At 50.7% G+C, this 16723-nt stretch overlaps 1 pseudogene; it reads right to left on the bottom strand.

Moving 5' to 3' along the window:
• Positions 1 to 11785: 11785 nt before the first annotated feature.
• LOC135998442 (ciliary microtubule associated protein 1A-like) lies at positions 11786 to 15620 on the bottom strand (annotated as a pseudogene).
• Between the last annotated feature and the right edge of the window lie 1103 nt (positions 15621 to 16723).

Here is a 16723-nt window from a genome sequence, read left to right as displayed (position 1 = left end):
CATTTTCATTAGAGCAAATATAGGACTCTAGGAACAGAACAAATCTGTAAATCTTACAAACTAAGACACCTCTTCCCTAAAAACAAGGCAAATTCATTGCATTGTCCTGCTTTTCTTCTACCTCTCGTGCACGTGAAACAAGATTTTGAATGTGAGGCATCTTTCCCTGGACCACACACTGACACTCGCTCTCCTCTATGGTTGTGCCCTGTGTCAAGATCAGGCTTTTGAAAGAGCATTTGAAGGGCTCAAAAGGGTAGATACAATCAAACTATGTTTCTGGATGTGCTCGTAGATAATGAAGGGTACAGTAATGAGAAAGTAGCCGGATTCAATCCATGCTAAGGCGCTTTGTTGAAAGCTGTGGTCAACGATTGACCTGTTTCTGCATTAGAATCATCAGGAAGGGAACTCTTGGCAGAGGAGATGCCAGGGAAGAACAGCATGAGGGTTGGCTTTGTGCAGGCGCGATCGGGCATCCGCACGTGGTTCCAGAAAGGTGAGATTTTCAGACCTTTATTTTGGCACAGCAGTAGTTCAGCTGCACAAGATTCAGGGCATTAAGTCTAGTGCAGGCTGCTTCATTGTAGATGGATTGGAGTTCTTTACAAACAAGAAAGGCAGTGTGAAAAGGAGATCGACTGGTGGAGTAACTCCCTGGTGTGCCAGGCAGAAAGGCCCCAAGGGGGAACCCCCCAAAAGGTGATGGACCCCCTGCCCTGTCGGGCAGAGGGGGAAGCCCCGAGACAGTCCCTGCCCTGTCGCTGTCGGGCAGAGATAGGGGACCCAAAAGCTGAGGAGGGTTGGAAGCAAGTTCCGGTTAGGCGTCACGGGCAACCCCCCTGTCTACCTGCTTTGCTTCCCCAGGTGCCCCTGCGTAATAAGTTTGAGGGCCTGGATATTGAAGAAGATGTAGGTGGGGATGTGGTGCAAGGGCCTCCTACAAGGTCACATAGGAAGAGGCGATTGACTCCACACCTCAAGACTGCATCCGATAAAAAAGAAAGAAGGGTAATTGTATTAGGCAATTCCCTTCTGAGAAGGACAGAGGGCCCGATATGCAGAGTTGACCCTCATCATCAGGAAGTTTGTAGCCTACCTGGTGCCCGGATCAGGGACATCACCAGGGCACTTCCCAACCTGGTGCACCCAATGGACTGCTACCCACTACTGATCTTGAGACAGATGGGGAGGAAGCTGCATCCCGTAGTCTGAGGGAAATGAAGAAAGATTTCAAGGCCTTGGGACGAACGGTGCAAGAGTGTGGGGCTCAAGTTATCTTCTCTTCCCTCTTTCCATTTTCGGGTGATGATGTGGGATGGAATAGAAAAATTAAGTCCGTAAATGATTGACTTCGAGACTGGTGCTACAGGCAGGGCTCTGGATTCTTTGATAACGGCTGGTTTTATAAGACACCAGTCCGGATGGTGATACGTGGGAAAGGTTTATCCCACAGGGGTAAAAGGATGCTGGGACAGAAATTAGCAGGGCTCATTTGGAGGGCTTTAAACTAGATTTGAAGGGGGATGTGGTTGTAGCTGGGAGTGCATCAGTGGGGCTGCATGCTGGAATCAGTAAAGACCAGGAGGCCCCCCACACCCCTAGGGTGAAATCAGAGTGCTTGGCTCGCTCCCTGAAGTGCCTGTACACCAATGCGCGCAGCATGGGGAATAAGCAGGAGGAGTTAAAAACCTGCGTTCAGTCAGGAGATTCCGATCTGGTGGCAATTACAGAGGCATGGTGGGCCAGCTCACATGACTGGAATGTGGTCAATGATGGCGATGTCCTTTTCAGGAAAGACAGGCCAGCGAAGCGTGGTGGTGGATTTGCTCTTTACGTGAGAGAGCAGCTACAATGTATAGAGTACTGTCCAGGTGCAGTTGAGGAGCGAGTTGAGAGCCTGTGGGTGAGAATTAAGGGGCAGGCTGGCAGGGCTGATACTGTTGTGGGTGTCTATTACAGGCCAGCAGATCAGGGTGAGGAACTTGATGAGGCCTTCTACGGGCAGCTGAGAGCGGCCTCACAGTCACAGGCTCTGGTTGTTATGGGGGATTTTAACTCCCCTGATGTTTGCTGGAAGGACTACTCAGCCAGCCAGCCACCGTCTAGGAAGTTCCTCCAGTGCATTGATGATAACTTTCTGATGCAAATGGTGGAGGAGCCGACTAGGAGAGGTGCGCTGCTGGATCTCGTCCTCACTAACAAGGAGGGTCTGGTTGAAGCAGTAAAGGTGGAGGGCTGCCTTGGTTGCAGTGACCATGAAATGGTGGAGTTGCGGATCTCGTGTGGCGGGAGCAGAATAGCAAGCAGAATTGCAACCCTGGACTTCAACAGGGCCAACTTTGGCCTTTTCAAACAATTGCTGGGGGAAATCCCGTGGGCCAGGCTGCTTGAAGGTAAAGGGGCCCAAGACAGTTGGTTAACATTCAGGGACTGCTTCTACGAAGCTCAAGATCAGAGCATCCTGACACGTAGCAAGTCAGGGAAGGGAGCCAGGAGACCTGCATGGTTAAACAGGGAACTGCTGGGTAAGCTCAAGTGGAAGAGGAGAGTTTACAAATCATGGAAGCAGGGGCTGGCCACTTGGGAAGAATATAAGGCTGTTGTTAAAGGATGTAGGGAGGCAACTAGGAAAGCTAAGGCCTCCTTAGAGTTAAACCTGGCGAGAGGGGTCAAGGACAACAGAAAGAGCTTCTTCAAAACCATGGCAGATAAAACTAACAGCAGAGGCGATGTAGGCCCACTGATGAGTGGAGTGGGTGCCCTGGTGACAGAAGACACAGAGAAGGCAGAGTTACTGAATGCCTTCTTTGTCTCTGTCTACTCTGCCGGAGGCTGTCCTGAGGAGCCCCGTACCCCTGAGGCTCCAGAGGAAGGCAGGGCAATGGAGGAGTTTGCCTTGGTTGATGAGGACTGGGTTAGGGAGCAATTAAGCAATCTGGGCGTCTGTAAGTCCATGGATCCAGATGGGATGCACCCGTGGGTGCTGAGGGAGCTGGCTGAAATAATTGCTGGACCACTCTCCATCATCTTTGCCAAGTCTTGGGAAACGGGAGAGGTGCCAGAGGACCGGAGGAAAGCAAATGTCACTCCGGTCTTCAAAAAGGGCAAGAAGGAGGACCCGGGCAGCTATAGACAGGTGAGTCTCACCTCCATCCCTGAGAAAGGGATGGAACACCTCATCCTTGGTGCCATCTTAAGACATATCAAGGATAAGAGGGTCATCAGGGGCAGTCAACATGGCTTCACCAAGGGCAAGTCGTGCTTGACCAACCTCATAGCCTTTTATGAAGACATAACAAGGTGGATTGATGATGGCAGAGCGGTGGATGTGGTCTGCCTCGACATCAGTAAAGCATTTGACACCGTCTCCCACAGCATCCTCACGGCTAAACTGAGGAAGTATGGACCAGAAAATCGGGTAGTGAGGTGGACCGCAAACTGGCTGAAGGAGAGAAGCCAGAGAGTCGTGGTCAATGGGGTGGAGTCTGGTTGGAGGCCTGTGTCTAGTGGAGTCCCTCAAGGGTCATTTCTGGGACCAGGATTATTCAATATATTCATCAACGACTTGGATGAGGGAATTGAGTGTACTATCAGCAAGTTTGCTGATGGCACCAAGCTGGGAGGAGTGGCTGACACGCCAGAAGGCTGTGCTGCCATCCAGCGAGATCTGGACAGGCTGGAGAGTTGGGCAGGGAAAAATTTAATGAAATATAACAAGGGAAAATGTAGAGTCTTGCATCTGGGCAGGAACAACCCCAGGTTCCAGTATAGGTTGGGGAATGACCTATTAGAGAGCAGTGTAGGGGAAGGGGACCTGGGGGTCCTGGTGGACAGCAGGATGACCATGAGCCAGCACTGTGCCCTTGTGGCCAAGAAGGCCAATGGCATCCTGGGGTGGATTAGAAGGGGGGTGGTTAGTAGGTCGAGAGAGGTTCTCCTTCCCCTCTACTCTGCCCTGGTGAGACCTCATCTGGAATATTGTGTCCAGTTCTGGGCCCCGCAGTTCCAGAAGGACAGGGAACTGCTGGAGAGAGTCCAGCGCAGGGCCACGAAGATGCTGAAGGGAGTGGAGCATCTCCCTTATGAGGAAAGGCTGAGGGAGCTGGGGCTCTTTAGCTTGGAGAAGAGAAGACTGAGGGGTGACCTCGTTAATGTTTATAAATACATAAAGGGTGGGTGTCACGAGGATGGAGCCAGGCTCTTCTCGGTGACAACCAACAGTAAGACAAGGGGTAATGGGTTCAAGCTGGAACACAAGAGGTTCCACTTAAATTTGAGAAGAAACCTCTTCTACTGGAACAGGCTGCCCGGGGAGGTTGTGGAGTCTCCTTCTCTGCAGACATTCAAAACCTGCCTGGACGCCTTCCTGTGTAACCTCATCTGGGTGTTCCTGCTCTGGCAGGGGGATTGGACTAGATGATCTTTGGAGGTCCCTTCCAATCCCTAACATTCTGTGATTCTGTGATTCTGTGATTCTGTGAAGAAAAGCAAGCACCAGGACATAAGGTGTTAAATGATCTGTGTGCTCTTTGGCAGCCCTTAATACCAGGCACATCGCACTCGTGTTTTAATCAAATTGAGCCATCTCAAGTACCAAAGCAATGACGAAAGCAAAGCGAGCAGCGAGGGGGTGGAAATGCTGCTGTGTCCAAATGCAACAGCCTGCACCTGATCCGTAGAGCACCTTTGTCATACAGGGTTTGCAGACAATCATCCTGCAGTAAGGTTCCAGTTTATATCAGTTCGTTACAGAGAGAAGTCATGTGCTTGTACTCACCGGCAACTGGAGAAGCCACTACGGATGTGGACTCTGCACACGTTGAAGATGTCAGGTCCGTAAATCCTGAGGTCAGGGACAACTGCCTGGCCGAGGACGAATGTGATCACCTGTGTCGGTCGTCCTTGACACTTCAGACCTGAAACACCAAAGAACAGAATGCAGCAAGATCAGTGCCTTGGTCCATTGAATGCTGTGCATGTTTCTGTGTCTGGATGATGACTCGGTGTTTGGTGTTTTCCTCAGCAGTGTATTTAGTGTGGGCTTTTCATCTCCTGGGTGACTCTGGGGCCCTTGGCGAGCGCTGAATTCAGCTCCTGCGGCAGATGTTTCCGAGGGAGTCCAGGTGCAGGGAGGCTAAAGAGAGCACAACTAGTCTCCCTGTACATTTTCTGAACACGCTTGCTCCTTGCCGCTCACCTTGTTGAAGTTCCAAGTGGTTTTCCATGTCCCCAATTCGCTCCTTTGCTCAATAATGGCCACGCGCATTTCCCTGTTGATGCTCAGGATTTGGATGCTGCCATTAACCCTGATTTCCCTGGTGACTTGCTGGTTCTGAAACTAGAACACAAAATTAAAAAAGACTTTTAGTCTTTCAAGTTAGTCAGTTCTCTCCCCAAAGCTTTAGAAAATTGCTCTTTTAACAGAAGAAATGTGGGTTCACCATAAGCGCCTAGAGTGACCAGAATATTGTCAAAATGACAAATGGTCATCTGGAGGTTTTAGAGGTTTATGCATGAAAGAAGTTTCAGATTTCTCTGTGCCCAAGGGGTGGGACAGAAACAGCAGCAAGGTGTGTGTGAGCTGGTCCCTGTACTCACGAATTCAGCGAGGGCTGGAGTCAGCAAGAGTCCGAGCAGGACGGTGGTCACAATCTGAAAGGAAAATCAAAACCAAGAGTGTAACTGCAGCTCTGGCTGACAAAGCCGGTCAGGAGATTCCGAGGGCCTTTTTCCTGATCTGGGGTTCCAGTGTGCTTCTTGGATCCTTTTTTTCTTTCCTTCTGGAATTGCAGTAGTCCCCTAATGTCAACCATCCCTGTTTTACCTGAGAATAATGCCAACCAGACATATAGGTTGCTTTTTTAAGAGCTGAAGTGCTTCTGACCTGTATAGTCACATACAGATATCTCACAAGAACGAGTAGGAATTTTAACTTGTTCTTCTTTGGCATTACAAGAAAATGGTTGATCTGTTAGTGCCTTGGTCCAGTTTTGCAAAAGCATTGACAAAAACGGACATGGGTAAGGCTCCCTGTAGATCGAATAACGTGTAGTTAAACCTTTAACAAAGTCCTTACCTCCTCGTCTGATGAGTTTAATGGGGTCTGAGTTGCTCACTGTGGAGGACAAAACCCTGCCCAGAGAATTCCTTTTTGCTAGAGACACTTTGCTAAAGACACTTCAGAGAGAGAAAGGCAAAGGTTTTGAATCAAAGTTTCCATTTATCAGGAAAAAAAGCCTCATACTCACAGTGAGTTTCATCTTGACTGCAGAGCTGATGCTGGTGGAGGTTGAATGATCAACGGGAACCATCCACCTTATATATGTTTTCAGCATCACGTGTGGAGCAGTGAAGTGTTGAAATAATTGGGTTTGTACCTCTGTGTGCATGTCACTGAAAATTGTTTCCTGCTGTAAGTACTTCATCAATATGGGGATTGTACTTCTGCAGATTTTGGCCAGCCAGAGTCTGCTCGTTATCAGATAAGAATCCATTTGCTGTGCTTCTTTTTGATAGTAACTTTCTGGCATTTACTAATTACTTTTGAAAATTCACATGAAACTTTACAGCAGACATAGACTACGCTTTAAAGAAAAAAAAAAGCCTTATAGTAGACAAAGTAAATAAAAGCCATTGTAGCTTCCAAAATGCGCTCGAAGGTACCATGTAACCATAGAGTGCACCCAAGTACAGGTGCCAAATACAACATTGCCACTGGAAATTGTGTTACAATAAATAAGCAACTCAAGCCTGTTGGTATCTGGCAACAATAATTATTTTTGCCTTGCCTCAGCTTATTTTCTGTGGTGTAAATTCTTCTTGAAAGCCGTGCTTGTTCAGTTAGGGAGGTTCATGGGTACTTGGGCTTTTGTGTGATATTGCTCAGTTTTCTTTTGTGTGCAAACTGACACTGTGGCAGAGGATCACTGTAAAGACTGCAGAATTACTTGTGAACAGCATTTCTTTTAAAAAAAGATGGGGTTTAATATATAAACTCACTTTTGCGCAGTCCCGCAAGCGGGCGCAGGGCAGGGGCAGAGGCGGCGGCGGGAGACGCTGAGGGGCCGCCGGGCCCTGAGGGGAGAAAAACGGGCGGGAAAAACGGCGGGAAGAGGCGGCTGAGGCGGCGGCGAGGGCCCCACACCTTTATGGAGTTCCAGCTGGATTAGTTTACAGTTGTTGATGCATTTTTTTTCGCAAAAGACTCTTGCTAGACCTCTCGTTGGTGTCTCGAATGAGAATATCTCTTTTTCTGTTTAAAAACCAAAAATTCCCTCAGAGATCAGGTTGTCTCAGCATCCTGAATGTGAGAAAAGCAGAGCTGAGGAGAAAGTCCTGTGACTTTGGAATGCTAATGGGTGGCCTTTGGAATGGAAATGACAATTTGAATTAAACGAGGGAAGGTGAAGAGCTGTATTTTCCAGGCAGCCCGAGTTACTGAAGTGATGGTTGTAGATCACGGGAGTTGTGTTTAGTGATAAAGCTCAGGTCTCCTCCTTGTTGAGCAGGATCTTTTTTGTAAGGTGAGCAGCTCCCATTTTCTGCGCTGTTAAGAGTATCTATATATCTATGTCCAGACACGGAGAGTTTGAGAGTCCCGGTATTGGCATCTCTTCAGGTTCAGCAGAGCCTTTGCTGTCATGTCTCTGCTCAGCAACCTCTTCTGGAGTCCCCTTCTCTTCCTCATCAGTCTGAACCTGAATCAATTTAAATCTGAATAATTATGATCATTGTGAAAAGTAACGAGAGCCCCATCAGAGCAAGAAACCTGCCAGAATGTGATATGCCAATTAAATTCCCGTGGTCTGGAAGAAGCAAACACTTTGCTTCATTGGTTAGTGCTGTTGGCTGGAATATGGAATTTCCTTCTGACAGACAATTCAATGCTCAGGAACTTATTTTGATCCTTATTTTGAAATGGATTGTATTTAATCACCCACCATGTGGATACAAAAAGTGCCACTTTCCTGTGGGACCAATATTACAGCACTCTGACACATGGCATTTGACACATCTCAAAACAAAATCATAAAATATAGTAGTAAATAGCAGCAAATTAATATGAGAAGTCTCCCAGAAATTATATACTTTGAAGTAAAGGTAGCAAAGCATCTTTGTTTCAATGAAACTGAATACTATTGAAAGATTAACAACATCAGCAGACTGCCAGGAAACTATTTTGTTTTGGTGAAAAGGTTTATTTCAATGAAAACGTTTCAGTTAGTGAACAAAGCTGAATAAAGCACTGAAGTTGTTCCCTCGAGGCTTGCAGAAATTAGCATGGCCCGTGATGCAAACATAACTAATGTGGACTTCCTTCATGAGTCTAATTTCCATTTTTCACACGCATACGTATCTATTAATGTGGAATCTAAGAAAGGCAATTTCTCAGGTCTCTCGCTCCATACATTGCAATGACTGACAGAAGGAAATCGCAGCTCATAGAAAGAAATGGCAGCACACGGTTCGGCAGCACGTGGTTCAGCAGTAGTTTCTTGTCTTCTGTCCAGCTTTAATGGTTACTGTAGGACACGCGGTTAATTTAAGCTTCTACTGGAATCAAAAAGCTGGGAGATGCACTAAGCATCATAATGTGTGGTGTGATGGTAAAAATGGGAATTGATGGACATGAAGTCCAAGTCATTTAGTGAGAAGCCTCCAAGGTTCCCTCTCTCTGCAGCTCTCCCTCCTGGCCCAGCTCCGCAGGCTGGTCCCACCAGGGAAGCCGTGTCCCCCCAGCCCGGCGGAGGGTCCCCTGCCCAGCTCCCTGCCCGCTGGCACCGCGGGCATCCACCTCCCTGCGTGCCCCCGACATGAAGTTTGGCGCAGAACGGGTGAGTTCCCAGACAAGTGTGCTGCTGAACTGTGTTTATTGCTGTGCCGCGGTCCCAGCTGCCTTGGCCTCGGCCTGGCGGCGCCTGCGGAGAGAAGAGGCTGCTGAGGCCCCGCCGTGGCCGCGGTGCCGGGCGGGTGCGAGGCTGCGGGGCAGCGCTGGGCGCCCCGTGGGGTGCGGGCACCCGGCTGCACGGGGAAGCTGCGGTGGGAGCTGCAGGGACACCCTGGTCGAGGTGAACATCTGGGCTTTACGGCAGCACCCAACAGGGTGATTTCTGCTTCATGGCTCATGGCCACCATCTGATACAGGAGTTTGGCAACACCCCCCGCGCAACAACTCACTTTTGTCTCCTCCTCCAGCACAGCCAGCATGCACAAAACAGCCCCAGCCCAAACAGGATGGAGCCCAAGCTCGCCACGGCAGTTTCTATGCAGTACTTCTTGTAGGTTGCAGGATCCGTAGTATTTTTTCTATTCTCGATGCTTCGACCTGGAGGAACAATTCTGTACCTTAGTGTTTTGTGCACACTAAGGGTGATCTCACACGAGGTCTGACAGCTGTTTGGCCAACTGTCCCTTGGAGCGAGACAGACACAAACGGCCCCTGTGTCAGGGAATGCCACCCCCAGCTCTCCCTCCCCGGGGGACCCACACCCCAGGAGGACACAGTCCGGCCCATGGGGAGACACCTGAACCTCGCTCCCCCCTTTGCCTTTGCTCCAGCAAGGGCACAGCTTGCACGCCCCTGGCCTTCAGGACTTGTCTCCCACTTCTGGCCCCTGCAAGGCCGCTCCGTACCTCGAATCTTGTCAAGAAGGTCTTTGAACCCCGCCTGGCGGGCTTCCCCAGGGTTGGACAGCTCTGCCAAGAATCAGAGAAAGGTAAAGCCTCAGCAGAGGATGCAGGAGAACGGGGCAGGTTCCCCCTGTGCCGTGCTCCATCTCTCAGCTCATCCCTTTGGACCTCAGTGCACAGGAGGGATCCCCTCCCTTGTGCCTGGGGGGACTCACCACAAGAGTTTGGCTGCTGAAGAGCCTGCAGACACAGGGATTTTGGTTTATGACACTGGATGACCAGAGGACAGCAATTACCTGGCATGCCTCCTGACTTCATTGCCAACATCCCTTCATCGTAGATCGGCACTACCTGACCGCCTCCTTTCTGAAATGCCACGGTCTCCACAGTCTCGTGGCCCAGGTCTTTAGAAAGAAACGGAATCAGTTTAATTAGAAGTAACCTCTTCAAGTATCTAAACCTCCACTTCCCAAGTCTTCTGCTATAGAGCGATATATACCCACCATGCTCTACTTTTCCCAGTTCCTTCAGGACTTGGGTCAGGACCGATGGACGCCGGGCAGATTTTAGTCTTTCTGCCTTAGGCTTTGTTCTTTGAGGACCTTAATTGAAAATATAAAGTTAAATTCCTGAGAAATAAAATACTGAACACGAGTGCTTAGCCCGTGAACTCAGCCAAGCCTGAGCACTCACCCTTGCCATGCCAGGTGAGCTGCGGCGCGGGACCCACCCGAGGAGCTGGAAAAGCCCTCCCTGTGCTCACACCTGCAACTGATCAGCCACGAGAAGTGTCCATCAGACATTGTGATACACACCACAGAACGGCTCGTTCTGCACAGTCTCGTGGCCCAGGTCTTTAAAAAGAAACGGATTCAGTTTAATTAGAAGTAACCTCTTCAAGAACCAATGTCTTCAGGAGGCAATATTTCTCAAAATACATTGATAACACTCAGAAACAAAGCCTGGGCATTTGAGGGTGTCAGTTCAGTTGGGGAAGGCACCCTTCTAAGAAGCACATGTGTCTAAACCTCCACTTCCCAAGTCTTCTGCTCTAGAGCGATATATACCCACCATGCTGCACTTCCTCCAGTTCCTTAAGGACTTGGTTCAGGACTGATGGATGCTGGGAAGTTTTCCGTCTTTCTGCCTTAGGCTTTGCTCTTTGATGACCTTAACGGAAAGTAGAAAGTTAAATTCCTGAGAAATAAAATACTGAAAACGAGTGCTTAGCCTGTGAACTCAGCCAAGCCTGAGCACTCACCCTTGCCATGCCCGGTGAGCTGTGGCGCGGGACCCACCGGAGGAGCTGGAAAAGCCCTCCCTGTGCTCACACCTGCAACTGAACAGCCACGAGAAGTTTCCATCACACACTGTGATACCGTCATCACTGAATAGCTTTGAGCTGGCAGCTCCCAAGTGAAGCGAAAAGCCACGACATACCCATGAGACTGCCCCGAGTGTCAGCCCTGGAAGCCAGCTGGTACCCTGGATATCCATTGCGTGCCGCCATGTCTGCAGACAGACACAACAGAGAAGCTCCCAGGAAATATTTCAATGGACGTCTTCAGAATATTAAACCCTAAATGCTCACTCGTTCAAGCAACAGACCTGAGGGATCGCCGCGATGTTTCTGGATGAGAGCCGGCTGTGGAGTCGTGAGTCCATCGGCTACAGGCACATCTGGAATCAAGCACATTCCGTTAGATCTTCTTATCTGCTTCTTTCTCAGAGACCTGCGGTGACTGGAGGGGGTGTCAGTTAATGACATGGGACCCAGATGTGGGTGGAGGTTTCCAAAGCTGCAGAGGGGCCGGGGTGACCTGCTTTCTGGCACCTGGCAGCTCTCCAAATACTGTTTGCAGGCTGTATGTAACACCCGTCAAGGGCTGGATGGCCAAACACACGGATCCTCAGGGATTTCTTACTGGGAGATCTCTGGGCTGAGTGCTGGTCCCCGCCTGCCCGCCTACCGGCTCCCCGTTGTCCGCATGGCGCAGCCCCGACCCCCTGGGCTTGCAGGGCCACGAGGAGGAGGATAAAGAGGAGCGAGGGGGTTATGGGCCCCCACGCCTGCATCGTGGCACTGCCACTGGCTGTGCCACAAGTGCCGCTGCTGCTGCTGTGACCACTGCCGCTGCTGCAGCAAATGCTGCTACTGCCAATGCTGCTGCTGCTGCTGCTTTGGCCACAGCCGCCGCTGCTGCAAATGTTGGCGCTTCCGCCGCTGCTGCTGCTGCAAATGCTGCTGCCGCTGCAAATGCTGCTGCCGCTGCAAATGCTGCTGCCGCCGCTGCTGCCGCTGCCAGCACTGCCGGAGCGGTGTCCGTGCACAGCACTCCACACCAGGGTGTGACACAGCGCGGCTCTGTGACCTCACAGCCCAAGGTGCAGCCCAGGATACCATGGGCCTTCTGAGCTGCAAGCTCACACTGTCAACTCACATCCAAATTTTCATCCCCCAGGGCTACTCCCTGGTCTCAGAAATTCTCCTCCGTGCACTCCAGGGTGCTCCTGGATTCCTGCAGCTCGCTGTGCAGATGTTGCGGTAGTTCAAGCGCCCCAGCAAGACAAGAGCCTGCGAGCACGATGGTCGACTTGAGATATTTGGAATATATCTGTGATCTTAAATCTGGGCAGTTTTATTACATGGGTTTTAGAGTAGTCATGAGTTTTCTTCACACCTGGTTTCAGCATCATATAGATTTATAGATGCCATATTTCAAATGGAGTAAAACTTACAGGAATTGATGCTCCTTGGGTTCACGTTCAAGCCATAGAGTGGAATGTCCCGTTGTACACAGACTTCTTCATTGCTCTGGCATCCTTAAAAATGCTCTTTTCTTGTGTTGGTAGGTGGGGACTTGAGTCAGACAATACCCGCTCCAAAGACCCAAAGGCCTTAGCAAGCAGGGCAGCATAGTGTGGTATGGATCAGTGTCATGGTATAGATCAGTGTTATGGTATAGATCCACTTCATGCCTGCTTCTCAGGAAAGAAAGTTTTGTGCAAGCTGATAGAGAAGTCAGCTGGTAACATCCAATGAATTTGTCGCTTTTCCCAAGGAACAAGCGCCAGGACGAGAGGAAACGGCCTCAAGTTGCGCCAGGGGAGGTTGAGGTTGGATCTGGGGAACAATTTCTTCCCGAAAGGGCTGTGGGGCAATGGAACAGGCTGCCCAGGGCAGTGGTGGAGTCACCAGACCTGGAGGGGTTGGACAGACGGAGATGAGGTTCTCAGGGACATGGGTTAGTTCATCCGCGCTTGACTGGCCTTTGCGCTTTCTTTGCAAAGGGAACTTGGAGGAATCTTTTTTGAATTTGTAATTCTTTTTCCCTGATGATCAGAATTCCTCTAGATCTTAAACATGTGTATAAAAATATTTACACATTTCCTATGAAGCTCAGAAGTTTGAAACATGGGAAGAAAAGGTGCGTGAACCTCAGGTGAGGTGTCTCTACCCCAGGGGTGCCTGAGGCAGCAGATGTTCTCAAATGTCTTGAGTTTGCACCGGACACTGGCAGAGGAGACGAACTGGAGCTGTCTCTCTAAGCAACACATTGTTTTATTCAGGACATCCCAAACATCGAGGATCAGGGGAGTCGTGTACACGGAATGGCGCAGTCCAAAGGTGGCTGCAGGCGCCTGGGGCTTGATCAGCTCCACCTGGAAGGGTAAAGGAGAAAAAGGTGACCATGCGAACTTGTCATCGCTTGTCTGGGTGCCTGTTGCCCTGCCCGTCCCCCTGAGCCCAGTGCCGTTTCTGGACAGTCGCTCTGCGTCTCTCTCTGTCTCCTCTTGGTCAGGGCTGGCTGTGGGTGCAGCGGAGTTCAGCGTCCTGACCCAGCAGACTTGTCCTCAGCGACGGTTGTCTGCCAGAACAAGGGTGCCGATGTGCACTGGCCGCTCCACATCGCACACCGCTGTATGTGTGCCTTGCAGCCTCCAGCTCGCTGCACCTATTGCTGCAGCACGCTTGTTGGAAACCTCAAGTATTAGCAGAGCACTCAAGGTGTCCTGAGGCTGTGATTCATTGGATTTCCTTCACATTTGGGGGATGTATGTGAACAAAAGTGAAAAACACTTTAGCAGGAGGTAAAAGACATCCATTGAGTTTGTGTTTGCAGACAGTAAAACAAAAACCTAGTTTTCAGCAGCAAACAAACTGAAGAGCTTTTCACAGCTGGTGTGAAAAGCTGAGCTGAGCTGAGCTGGGTCTGAGTCCAGAGGACGTCGAGCTCCAGCCAGACTTTGCTAGATTCCCCTCTCCTCCAAATTTGTCTTCCCGGCATTAGGAAGGCAGGGACCTGTCTGCTTGTCCCTTCTGAGGAGTGGCCTCCTGAAGAGCTCGCAATGTATGAGCCCGTAACATTTGCTGGCTGAGACATCGGAAGGGAAAAGCAGTGTTCCTTGCTTGCCCTCTGCTGGGCTGGGGACAAGGGAAGGGACAGGAGGGCTGTCCTGCAGCTTGTCACTGCAGCAGCACACTGTGCAGCTCCAGGCAGACCCAGCGGAAGGGGAGATGCTTTGGCAAAGCCGCGCTCAGCAGAAGGCGGCCACCTTACCCTCCCCGTGTGGTAGTCCACCGGCCCTTGTTTGACGGTCTTATCTCGGAGCTGAGTTCGGGTTCCCATGGAGTACCCAGAAGCTCTGGTTTTGAAAATGTCCAGCTCAATCTTCGGGAGCACCGCTGGCCCTGGGGTCTGTAAGACAGTCAGCGGAGCTGCTGGGTGAAAATGGCCGGTGTTTGTTCTTACGCCTTGCCAGCACGGCATGCACCAGTTCAGCAAGCTGGGCAAAGGATTTGGGAACCCCACAGCCCTTCTCTTGCAAGTTGGTGGAGGCGTGGGCATTGATTTTTGTCTGTGTGTGTCTGCACAGTAGCACGGGCTGGCAGACGTGTGCGCCGTGTTGGGGCCCAGCACACTGGGCAAGGTGTAGGTGCCGGGACCTGCAAGAGGGACGGGAAGGGAAGAAACCTCTGGGGCAGAGACAGGCACCCCACAAAGGCTGCTCAGCGCAGCAGGAAGGATGTCTGCCCCCTTTCCCAACTCACTCTGGTTGAAAAGCTGAGCAGCAGATTGTCACTAGAGGCCACCCCAGCTGCAAGGGTTTCCATCTCCCCGCGGTCACTTACCTGGACCGAGGTCGGTTTTCACGCCCCTGTTTCGGAAGCCCATGGACAGCTCAGGCGGGCACTTAAAGACGTGCCGGTTGGACTTCTCCGGGCTGTAATCGCCTAGGGTAGAGGACGACAGCACAAAAGTGGTGAAGTTCTGGCATTTTTCTCAAGCCAAGGAGGCAATTTCACCAGGAGCTGCTCTCCCTAACAGCTGCAGAAGTGCCAGCTGCCAGAAAACAATGACAGCTCATTGAAAGGGTGAGCTGAGCCTTTTGTACCCATCTATCTTTTGTACCACTGTAGCAGGGAAACGTGAAAATGTATTTGTCTTGTCTGAACAATCAACTGGAGGAATGTTACTCACTTGGTCCAGGTGTGATGTCCGTCTTTATCCTGGGAAGTCCAGCGACGGCGTAGGCTGGAGCCACGTACTTCCCAGTCCTGGTCATGGAGGGCTCCACATAATAGCGAGGGCCTGGGGAGCAGCCGCCTTCCGCAGGATCTTGCCCCTCTGCCTGTGTACACGGGGGCTTTGACTTTGGTGGGGTTGTGGTTGATGTAACCTAGGAAGAGAAGGGAAGTGGGTTTGTAGCTGATTTTACCACGGGTGTGCTCAACGTCCACACACCACTCTGATCCTTGTCTTACCCGTTGGGCCCTGGACCGAGTATTTGGGTCCAGGGCTGGTGAACTGGGCTGTGATGGGGCCCCGTGGGCGGTGAGGTCTCCAAGTCCCCAGGAAAGCAGAATCGTGTCTTGGTACTTTGGTTTGTGCCTTAGTAGTTCTGAATCACTGTTCAAATGATTGTGCTGTACAGTAATAGTGAACCTTGCAATGGAACTTTGTTAAATCGCACTTTTCCGACATCATATTAAACCCACTTTTGCTAATACCTTTGACAGTGGTTCATTAAACGATCTCAGTCACCCATTGGTGACATCTTGGTCCCGTACCATGCAAGTCCTGTCTCATCAGAGAACACCAAAACTCTTGAGAAGAGATTTTGCAATGAGGGTGTCGAGACCCCTTGCCCAGAGCAGTTGTGGATTCCCCCCCGCTGGATTTGTTCAAGGCCTGGGGATGCAAATCCCAACGTGCACAATGGAGCTCATGGCTGCTGCTGAGCTATGGCAGGGAAGAAGCAGTCTCAGGACTTCACCTGTCTCAGCCGCGGCAGTCGAAAGGGATGAGGACGGCAATGTCTGCGTCTCCCTCGTCTCTGCGGCACAGAGGGTGGCGAGCAGTGAGGGCAGCCAGAGATGTGGCAAGAGAGGTTGAGGTGGCAGCAGCCAGGGCGCCCTGGGGACAGCCTGGGATCATCCTGGAAATGCTTGGTGACTTTGGGAGGCTTTGCGATTGCATCAGCTGGTGATGCGGGACTCGGGACGTCCGGCCTGCAGGGTCAGATGTTTCTGAGATCTGCTCGTCCTGTCTCCATGTGTATTTTCAGGGTGCACATGAGACAGATTTTGCACATCAGCAGAGACTGGGGGAGCTTTCCAAAGCACCTGGGTTTTACACTGTCCTTGCGCTCAGTGACAGAGGTGACAAGTGACACAGCGGTCACACAGCACCGCTGGGTAGCAGAGGCTCTGCCTGCTGAGGCAAACTAATATTTCCAGATTCATTATTCTATGACTGTTGGATGGCCATTTGGGTTAAACAGCAGAAGAAAAGCATTTCCACTATACAACCTCAGCCACCACTTCTACAGTTGTCCATGTCAAGGACCCACAACCACTGTATTACAAAAGCTGTGACAGCTATAAAAAGTACCCTATCCTCCCCAATTCATTATTTCCTCATACCCTCCAATTACCACAGGAACAATCTTGCTCTAATGGCCAAGTCCAACCCTCAGCACAGGTGTTGGGATTCTCAGTCCCCTGTGACTCCCAAGATGCAAACTCAGTCTTTTCCTTTGCAGTCTGTTCTGTAACAGTGATTACCTCAAAACATGCGCCTAACTT

Source organism: Caloenas nicobarica, chromosome 25 (assembly GCF_036013445.1).
Source record: "Caloenas nicobarica isolate bCalNic1 chromosome 25, bCalNic1.hap1, whole genome shotgun sequence".
NCBI lineage: Eukaryota > Metazoa > Chordata > Aves > Columbiformes > Columbidae > Caloenas > Caloenas nicobarica.
Note: the sequence above shows the minus strand (reverse complement) of the source record. Positions and strands in the feature narration are given on the sequence as shown.